At 53.9% G+C, this 10502-nt stretch overlaps 1 long non-coding RNA gene across 1 annotated transcript; it reads right to left on the bottom strand.

Annotated features, from left to right (window-relative positions):
• Nucleotides 1-1073: 1073 nt before the first annotated feature.
• On the bottom strand, nt 1074-10275 carry LOC104621007. Its single transcript, XR_738038.1, has 3 exons — nt 10163-10275; nt 9051-9089; nt 1074-1232 (listed from the first exon to the last, which is right to left on the bottom strand). It is a non-coding gene; the product is annotated as an uncharacterized LOC104621007 (long non-coding RNA).
• Nucleotides 10276-10502: the final 227 nt, after the last annotated feature.

Here is a 10502-nt window from a genome sequence, read left to right as displayed (position 1 = left end):
CCCATTTCGAAAGGCAGCGGAGAAGAACGCCAGCCATCAGGAAGAAGCGGGTTTTGTGGTGCAACTGTTTGTCTTCCCTGTTGGGAAACATCAGCTTCAGGCAGCTGATCAAATACACCCCGGGCCCCATCCAGCACCTCGTATCGCCGCTACGCCCCACGCAGGCAAGAGACCTCGGGCTACCGAGAGCAGAAGAAGAAAAAGGAGGGTTTGATGGCAACCAGCTTCCAAGAGCTCCAGCTACCCAACGGCAGCCCCCGGCCCCCCGCAAAGGGTTCGGGAGGCCCGGGAAGAGCCGGGACACAGGCAGGCAGAGAGCACGGAGCGGGGCCAAGCTTTCAGCCGTCTGGCACCGCTGTCGTTTCATTTATTTGTTCTTTACTCTAATGCATCCATTTGCACTGGAAGTCACACACCATAATATCAAGCGATTTTCTTCATAGCTGAGGATGCGTTTGACTGTACCTGTTACGAGAGGCTCAAAAAGCACGGGAGCGGGGAAGGCGGATGCTGCGGGGACGCGGGGGTAAGCAGTTGTACGCTCTTCAAATGCAAAGCCTCGCGCTCCTTACTCATAGCCACAGATAATCCCCCCTCCCACTAAAATAAATTAAAAATTTTAAAAGTTCCTTGGAAGATTTTCAAAATATCTTTACTGACTAAGCCATTCTTGTGTTTTCAGCTGTAAAACTCCAACAGCTTCCCATTTATTTATTTTTTTAATAATACTCTTCAACAATAGGATGGTTCATTCAATTTTGAAATGCTTAGAATGTTGACAGGTCTGCAAATTAAACCCCTGGGCTGAAACAGAAGGTCACACCTGAACTGTTTGCAAAGTGTTGCCAGTGAAAAAAACAAAAGCAGAAGCGTGAAAAGAAAAAAAAAAAAAAAGAAGAAGAAGAAAGAGCACAGACAGCCTAAAGCTGCATTCAGCCCTGGCAGAGCCACCCAGGGTCTTGGAGAAAACGCAGTTTCATTAGATCTGTGATAGAAACCAATCTGTATCCGGCTTCTGCCACAGCACAGCCGGAGGAAAAGCAGAAGCCCCCAGCCCAGGAACGCCCACTTACCAGCGCCGGGATGAGCAGGTCGGCGAAGTACACGAAAGCTGCTCCCAGAGCAAAGCCCACGGCCACCGGGAAGAAAGCGAAGGCTCCGAAGCTACCGGACTCCTCGGCCATGTCGATGGCCGGGGCCAGGAGGGACCAGTAGGAAGCAGCCAGCATGACCTGGGAGACAGAAGGGGAGCGGTGAGAACCACGTAGGCACCGATGCCGTGAGGATCCGACACCAGCTGCAGCACGGCAGCGCCGCAGGCAGCTCCACCAGCAGCCCACCCTCCAGCCAAAGAAACCAAAGGAGACGAGCTGCGTGGCCATTGCAACCCAGCAAAGCCATCAAAACCCGCTTCCCAACGGACCGAATCGCTGAAGGATGGAGAAATGAGGTTTTCCCTCATTTTCACCAAGAGTATTTTTCTTGACCCAAAAGTATGAAGCAGCGAACAAACCACATGAGCTCATTCAGAAGATCTTCTGTGGGATTAGCACAGCCACAACAGTCCTTCAAACAAGAATGGTGACAGCAGCACAGCAGCAGAAAAAACACCGTCCCCTCGACTGTTTTGCAGCAACAGGACTCCAAGACCCCACCGGCCACCGCACTCTTCCTCTGCATCCCAAAGCCAGGGTGAACCACATCCACCCTGCACCCAGCTCTGGGCTTCTCCGCAGCACGGGCAGGGGAGGAAGGAAACACAGCCTTCATCTCATGCAGGAGAATAAATATCGGATAACGCCTGGAGCTAAAGAGCCACCTCCAAGCTAGCTGAGGGCACGCCAAGGCTTCGCTACGCTGGTTTAAGCTTACTGCGGTTTAGCTGCCAAGGTCCCTGCCACGCCACCCCAGACCCAGGCTGGGGGCTTTGCAACTCCTCTGCTTCTTCACGGACCAACGCTTGGGCTGTTCCTGTCCGAGCAGCCCCGTCGGAGCACCCAGGCTGGGAGGAGAACAAATTCCCATCCCAAACAGCAACATGCTGGCTCCCGGCACAGACCAGCGCTGCCAAAGTCCTATGGGCATGTTTTACCAACACAGTTTGCACCAGAAAAATTAACCCTTCCAGTAGCAGAGTGCTTTTGTTCCTTGCTTGCTGCTTAGCAGGGAGGGAGAAGGAACAGCTACCCAACAGACCATAGAAAAACAGAATTTGGGACTTGTGGGGATCTCCAATCCAGCCCTGCTTCAGAGTTGGTTGCTCAGGGTGTTACCCAGTGTGGAGAACAGAAAGCCAAGCAAGGCACCAGTTTCACAAGCTTGTACTAAAGAACATAATATTAACATGCATTTTATCACCTTATCTCTTCCTCTCCTCTGCTACTCAACATACCAGGCTGGGTTAATTAAAAAGTCATCAGCCCAGTGCAATGCCCTCAGCAGCAGCCTTGGCCCCGGTTTCTGTCCCTGCAGCCGTTCAGCTCCGCAGGAGCTCAGCTGTGCCCAGCTCTGGGGACCGGTCCCATCACACACCAGGAGGAAGCCAGTCAGCAACACAAGCACAGATGGGCTTAAAAACCACACTGAGATCTGCAGCAGGCTTTGGGAAAGGGTGTGTACCAGCAAGGGCAGAGAAGCGGTGGCACCCGCTGCCCTGCCATGGACGGGCAGGGTCCGTGTTGCCTCGGGGCGGGCAAGGCAATGGTCCGAGCTCCCTCCCAGCCCTGCCTGTGAGCAGGGACGCTCCCCTTCGCCGTGCTTCCAACAGAGAAAGGGGTGCGGCATCAGGATCCAGCAGGAACAAACAAAGCGAGCCCGGATACAGCAGCAGGACAGATGCTGCGAGGAAAGGTGATTCCACCTCTCCATCCAGCAACCCCCCACCCCGAGCACCCCACAAAGTCCCATTTGCAGGGTGCTCAGGAGAGATGCTGCTCAGCTTGCTCTCAGGGCAAAAGTATTTGCCCACGGAAGAGAAGTGCGTAACAAACTATTACACTTTAAATCACTTTTGACGAAGGAACGAGATGCCTATTGCTGTAGACACCAGCCCCTGAGGGATCGTGTAAATCTCAGCTCACTATGAGTAAGAAGAGAGCAGGCTGTCATGTCAGGCTTAACTACGGCTGTCAAACTTCATATTTCAAATGCCACCTCCTTTAAAAAACAACCACACACCCCAACATAGAAACACAAGCAACAGGGAAAGGCTTTGCAGAATTATATTGTCATCTTATGTTAAGATATCATTTCCCTATGGAAAACAGAGGCCTGACACTGCTCAGCCTCCAGATCCCGTCACCACCGAAGTCAGCAGCAGAGCTCCCACCAGCTTCGCTGTACACGGGCTCCGGGGGAAGATGGTGACAGAGCTTCAGCTCCACCAAGCTGAAGGAATGAACTGCTGGGCTGCACCAACCACCTCCACTTGCTTGGGAAGGAAAAGCCATTTATTCCTACACCCCTTTATGCAGAGAAACCCCTTGACCCCACTTAGTGGGAGAACTGGAAGCCATTGCCCTGCAGCCACCAGAAGTGACAATGTCCCCCCGCCTCCCCTCAGCCCATCTCCGAGCTCAGGTGTGGGTTTAGGGACATGGGCTTGCCTGGGAGCAGCCAAGGTCCTGCTGCAGGGTGCTAGCTCCTGCCCACCCTGTTCAGCATCAGAGCTGGCACTTACCCTCCTGGTTCAGCAGACGATGCTCATGAGCTAACAAAAAGGGTGAGGATCTCTGCCAGCAACCTGATTTAAGTAACAACAAAAAAAAAACCCAAAAACCAAAAAAAAAACCACAACAACAAAAAAAAAAAATCACACCCTATTTCAAATCTTTGTAATTGTCCGGCCAAGGGACAGGAACACAAATCCCACCAATGCTACCAAGCAAGCTGGTGTCAAAGGCAGGAATAAAAAGAGAAAAAGCCTGCCTGGGCTCTCCTCAGATCCACAAAACATGAAGCCACTTCAGCAGAGGGTATGATTTTCTGCACAAAGCCTTCCCCTCGCCCCAGCCCTGCTCAGTCCAGCCAAGACGGGGAGCAGGGATCCACAGTGCGCCAGCTCACTGGCACTGGGACACATGCCTCCTGCCAAACTGGATTTGGACATTTTTGCAAAGAGACTTCATGCTCCAAAGCCGAGATGCAACAACACCGTAAATCTACCAGCTCTTGGGAAAACAAGCTGCGGTTGATGGGGAGGAGAAAGTATGCAGAAGGCAGCTGCGTATCTAAAGTATTCCCGGGTTACGGGGAGCCCAAACCCTTCCCTGGGACACATCAGCGTAATCGAAGACAAAACCCAGGCTCCAAACCCGACTGCCTTGCACCACAGAAAATGACTGAACCCAGGTCTGTGTCCTCACGCTGATGGGAAACCCTCAAAAAGTGCCAGGCAGCAGGATTTATAACCACAACGTGCCCTGACACCACTCCCAGGGATTGACGGGTCTCCATCGCTGAGCCCTGGGCACCAGCATCTCCTTCTGGGCAGGGGCTCGATGCAGGTGTCCGATTTTTGGGGGGTTTGAGAGTTTTGCTCTCCCAAACGCTGCGCTGCCAGCACTCCTCCCCACCTGGACTGCAGAGCCAGCACCGCCCCAGCTTCAGAGCCACACAGGAGCTTTATTTTCTGCAAATACAGAACAATCAGGACAGTGATCTTCATCCCCAGTCACAGCTGGCCCTGCTGGACCCCAGGGCGAGGGGAAGAGCCCCTGCACATCCCAGTCTGGTATCACACCGTCACATTAAAATTAAAGCCCTCATGTCTCGTCTGCTGCAGCTTCGCGCCACACTCCTGCGGGATCATCGAGATGAGAACGGCAGCTTCAAGGGAAGCAGCCACATTAACGGCGTGCGGATCAGAAAACCCAGGCTGCTTACGAGCAAAGGAGACCCCCTTGGCAGGGCAGGAAAGAAAAGTGGAAGGTGAGAGACTGGCAGGACATTTTCCCCGCCAAACTTTTTCACTTGACTTCATCAAGGCTCCAACAACGAGAACCAGCCTCAGCAGACCCGCGTAAATTACTGATGCCGTTTTAAGCAGCACTGAAAGGGAATATTCAATACCAGACATGCCTGGTGCAGTTTAAAGAGTGTGTCTTTATGATTTTCTGCTTCACCTGGGAGAGGAGAAATCAAACTGCGACCCAGTAAGAGGAGTATCTATGCGAGGCTGCAGGGAAGGAGGACTGCAAGTGTTTAGGTAGCATTTATGAAGTCTGAGTGTGCCGCACCTCCAGGATAACACCACGATAACATCTGAAAAAGGTCTTATTTAAGATTTATCAAGGTTTAAGAGAAAAGCAGAATTCCACATCAGATGCCCAAGCAAGCGAAGCCTTGTCTCCATGGAAACACATCACCTCAGAGGCTTTTGCATACAAAACCCTCTATTATCTGTGATTTCCAGGAAAGGAACCGAGGCAGAGAGAAGCTAAATGCTCCGACACCCAAGCGGAGGTACCGCGCTGGAAGAAGCTGAGCTCCTCTGTGCCGCAGCAACCAGCCGCATGGGTCCCCGTCAGCCAAGGTGACATTTGTGCCATCGGACTTAGTCCACTTGAGCCGTGCCAAAAGGGGATTTTGCTTTGCAGTTGGGGTGCTCCCAGCACACGCAGGCAGCTCTCCCAGCACGCCCCAGCTCAGGGCACAGCAACTTGACCATGTGCCCAGGCTTACACCGGCTCCCCCAGATCAGATGGCACGTTTGCGGAGAAGGCAGCACCGAGCCGCGGCTTTCTGGATCCCAAACTAACACTCTGCATCCCGGACCGTCCTCCTCAAGGTCACCTGAACATCCCTATCCATGTCCTCCTCCTGACTCGGCAGTGGCAGAGAAGTTTTTAGTCAATTCTGGTTTTATTTTGCTTTACAAGCTCCCGGAAGACAAGTAGGCAAATCATCACCAACAGGAGAGACAACCGTCTATTATAACCCGTTTTACCAGCAATCCTGGTCTTGGAGAGCACCGTGCACACTCCCCGGAACTCAGATGACTATCGGGGATCTGCAGCTAAGAACCAAAACAGCAAGATTTGAAGCAACTACCTGCCTCCAACAGTGCAGGAAGAGGTTTGCTGGCTCTGACAGAACACAAGGGAAGTTTAATTAAACCCAGCAGCCCAGATTTCAGAGCGGAGATAAAGAGGAAGTTAAGTTCTGCTCGCCTCTACCCCAGTGCTCAGAGAACCAGCCCATGCCTATCTGCAAGAGATCTACATCAAAGACACAGTGTTTTAAACAGAAATCCCTTAGAGCAAGAGAAGTAGTCCATGATCAGAGCAATGTCACTGTCTGAAGAAACACTTCTTACAGGGAGGAGGAGGAGAGAAAAAAAAAAAGTACAAATAGGTTTCAGAACCGGCTGCTCCGCATCCTACTTTTCCTCCTACACAAAGCCAGCCTGCCAAAACCCAGAGAGCCCGCGCTGCTCCTGAGGTTCCCCAACGCCGGTTTTGCAGCAGAAGCCTGGCTGAGGCAGGATCGGCCCCTCGTCGCAGCCAGCCAGGAGGACTTCACAGCCCATTCGGGTTCTCTCTCCAGGCACAGCCAGCCTCGGGTACATCATCTGCTTAGCTCCAGCACCATGTCCCACCTCCACCATCCCACTTCCACCCGTGCGCAGGGAGCCACGAGTTGGCCACGGTCCCTCCCACCGAAGGGCCAGGTCAAGAGGTGGTTTCTCCTCCAGCTTCTCCAAGGACTCTTTGCAAAGACAGCAAGCACACACATCTCCAGCACTTCCCCTGCCTGCAGAGGGAGGAGAACACTTCTCATTATTAAACCTTTTCAGGTAAGGACGAGATAAGAGGCATGACCAGTCACACTGCCAGTCAAGCGATGACAACACTGCCCAGCTGGGAAGAGAAAAGCTCCACTAAAAACTCAGGGGGATCCTGTTGCCTGGGGGTAACACCCAGCAAACCCCTCCTCGGCCCGGGCAGCCGCACAGGGTGCGGGGTCGAGCGCAGCCCTCGCAGGGGCACACGCCAGCCCCTCGTCAGGCACAAGGCAAAGAGCTACAGGCACATCTGGAGTGAACCAAGCAAAGAAGAAGATAAAAGTTCCAGCCTCTGGTGCTTTTGCCACACCACTGCCACCCACAGACTCGACCACTGAGCAAGGACCTGCTCCCAGTGAGCCCAGCAGCCCTGGAAGCAACCGTGGCACAGTCTCCTGGGGGTCTCTGGCACCTTCCTCTGAAAGAGCCGGTCCTGGCCAGGCAGCATCAGCGCAGGGCTGCAGTGACACTGGGTGACACCAGCAGCTCACCCCCGCCAGCACCTGCTTTGGCAGCTCGGGCCCATAAACACGACCTAGAATCCTTCAGAATTTGCAGCTCGTGAGTGGTTTATGCGGCAGCACCTTCTGCCAGCAGGAGCCTGCCACCGCAGGTTTCCTCGCCAACATTCCCCTCCAGACACTGCAGCAACCCCAGAAAAAATTCCCCTTTCCTACTCCAAGCACAGCACATGGAAAGAAGCTGGAGGAAAAGCAAACACTCGCAGGACTTCTGCTTCACCAGCCGAGCCACACCTCTGCTGCGCAGGGATGACTCAGTGCTCCTGGCAGGGTGACGCAGTGACCGTGGCAAGGACAGCATCGCGCCGTGCCGGGGCAGCACCCGAGCCAGCCCTCAGCCAGGGCAAACACCCCGCCACGCCCTGGGACCTCCCCGGCCACAGGACAGTGGCACCAGCTGCTTCGGGAGACAGCGATGCCACGGCAAGGGGACAGCCCAGCCCACGCTGTCCCCAGCAGCATCTCCCCGACACCACCGAAGTGGCTCCAACTTGGCTTGCAGGGACGAGGGTGTGTCTTCCAGAGAAAAACAGCTCGGAAATCAAACCACAGAGGAAAAGTCCAGAACGGGCAATTCCTAACGCAAGTGATTCATTTATAAATGATGGCCTGAGAATCCACTACAGCAGACGAGTTGAATTATTCACATCGTTAGCAGGTTGCAGGCACATCCCAGGAAAGCTTGCTAGGGAGCAAACCGAGCTTTGCAGCATCTCATGTCACCCACCGTGGCAGGCTCTTGCTCCGTGCAGCTGGGTTTGCTTCAGGCTTTGGGAACAGCAGAAGACCTGTGATCTCCAGAGCTGCAAACAGTCAAACTGCACCTTGATCAGTGGCATCGCAGCATCTGAGGGTGCACCGGGAAGAAGGAGTCCCACTCCACACACAGCCTCGGCGTTACTGCATGCTGCAGGACAGATCGCTCATGCTGACAGGTTTGTGGTTCACTCCAAAACCTGGCAGCATCACCCACGCTCCAGGTGCCAGCTACACAGCTGGGACACAGCGAGCGGAGCCTGGCAGAGCCCTGCGCCCCACTGCGCCCACCACACACCCCGGGAAGATGCACCTTCCACCCAGAACACATCCCCCAGGCTCTCAGACACACTCCAGCACCTGAAGGAAAATAAATGTGATTTAACAAGTCTGCATGAGCCTCCACCTGCTCCCCAGCAGCTGGGCAGCAGGAGAAGGTCTACATCCACAAGCACCAACATGATTTCAAGCCACACAGTTTCATGTCTTCCTTCAAGAAGGATGCAATAAACCCCACATTTCATGTTCACCCTTGATGGAGAACTGCAGTGTCTTCATTTCCCCTTCTCCCAAGGGCTTAAAGCACCCATGCTCTGCAGGAGAGCAAGATGCACAAAGCAAACTATGCACATTAGCCTCCAGGACAAGGACTCTCCTGCCCATCTTCATCGTACCAGTGCTCCAAGAGGAATGATTCAGAAGCCCAAGGAAATGAGAAGATTTTAACTCAAGAGGGCCAAATCCAGCATGGGCAGCTCGACGCCCTCGTGACCCTCCTCGTTCCACCTCCACCCTCACTGAAGAGGCACCGAGACATGACAAGACGTGACCAGCACCACACCATGCTCTTCCCTGCCCCACCTGCACCTCAGGCAATTATCCAAGAAACACTAACTCGAGCGGGCAACCAAACGAAGCGTGGCAGAGCTTCAGTGGTGTCGGCAGGAGAACACAGGCAGAGACAAGGAGTAGAAGGATGCTGTACTTACCCCTGCGGCGAAGCCTAAGCTCCCATCTAGGATCCGCCTCTGCAAACAAAAAAAAAAACAAAAAAACACACACACAAAACACACCATTTACTCATGGCAGAAGCGGCGCAGTGCAACACCACCACAAACTGCGCAGCGTGGGGAAGCCAGCTGCACCGCTGACACACTGACATAACTTTCTTCTCCCCATCTCTGCAACCCAAGCGATTTCTGTGCCTTAAGGCAAGAGCTGCGCTCCTCACACAGGAGTCCACCATCCTGGGTGATGGCATCCCACCATCACTGACAGCCTACAGCACGTCCTGGCTTCCTCCCCAGTACATCAAACCACTGATGCCACCCGGACCAGGTTCCGGCACATCCACCGCCCAAGCCAAAATGCTCTGAGGATGCAGAAAGGTAAATCAGACTCTCCTGGTCATGTCTGCACACTGCCCTGCATTTCCCTCTCCTTGAAAATTTTGATTCCTCTAACAACAGGCCCCCGTAAACTAAGTCATTTGTCTGCCAGTAACCCAGCACGTATCCTGCCCACTTCACTCCCGGTGCAGTTTTTCTTCTTTAGCACGTTGCCCTTCCCCAAGAAAGCCAACGCGTGACTGCAAAGGGAATCTCACTTTGCAAAAAACTCCTGAATAAATCATCACAAGAGAGGCATAAATAATAAATTCATCGGGGCAATTTTGAACACAACAGCATGGGGGACCTCTAATTTTGGAATACAAGATGACTTAATGATCAGCACTTTGCTCGTTCTGAGCACGGGCTGACCCGAATCCTGCACCAGAGAAAGTAGGTTACAGGAAGAGAACCTGCTGTTCCAAACACAGAGCCCTGCCTGCGGCTCTGCCCCATCTCCCGAATGCTGTGAGCTGCGCTACAGCACATACCACAGCCTGGGGTCGGGAATTTGATTTACTTCTCCTCTGTGTTGACACACAGGAGAGAAATGAGCTGGATTTTTCCTCCTCCTGCCCCAGGACCTCCCAGGGCCAACGTCAAGTCTCTCACGCTCAGGCCCAGGCAGCCAAGCCCACCCGCGAGCACAGCGCAGCCCTCTGCGACGGACCCCGCTCGCCTCCTGGGACAGAGGACGTGATGCCGGCACCCACCTGCCCACTGGAAAACACGAACACCAGCGCCGAGCCGGCCGCCGTCAGCCCCCAGGTGAGGAAGGTTCCCAGCACCGACTGGATCACCGGCCCGTGCCCCGGGATCATGCTGACCTAGGAGAGACGGGGTGCGTCAGGAGAAGCGCCTGGTGTTTAAAGATGAAGAATACCACCCAAATTCCTCCCTGGTTAACAGGGGAGCACAGCCCAAACCCCTCCTCACCAAAGGGGACAGAATGAGCTTAACCATCCTCCCTGCAACATGCAACACCTCTCTAAGCTTCTCTCTTCCCCCTAAGTAAGGCCTTGCAATTTAATCCGAGCTCAGAGGAGCAGGAGG

Source organism: Phaethon lepturus, unplaced genomic scaffold, assembly GCF_000687285.1.
Source record: "Phaethon lepturus isolate BGI_N335 unplaced genomic scaffold, ASM68728v1 scaffold25205, whole genome shotgun sequence".
Classification (NCBI taxonomy): Eukaryota; Metazoa; Chordata; class Aves; order Phaethontiformes; family Phaethontidae; genus Phaethon; species Phaethon lepturus.
This window is presented reverse-complemented; position numbering and strand designations above follow the sequence as displayed.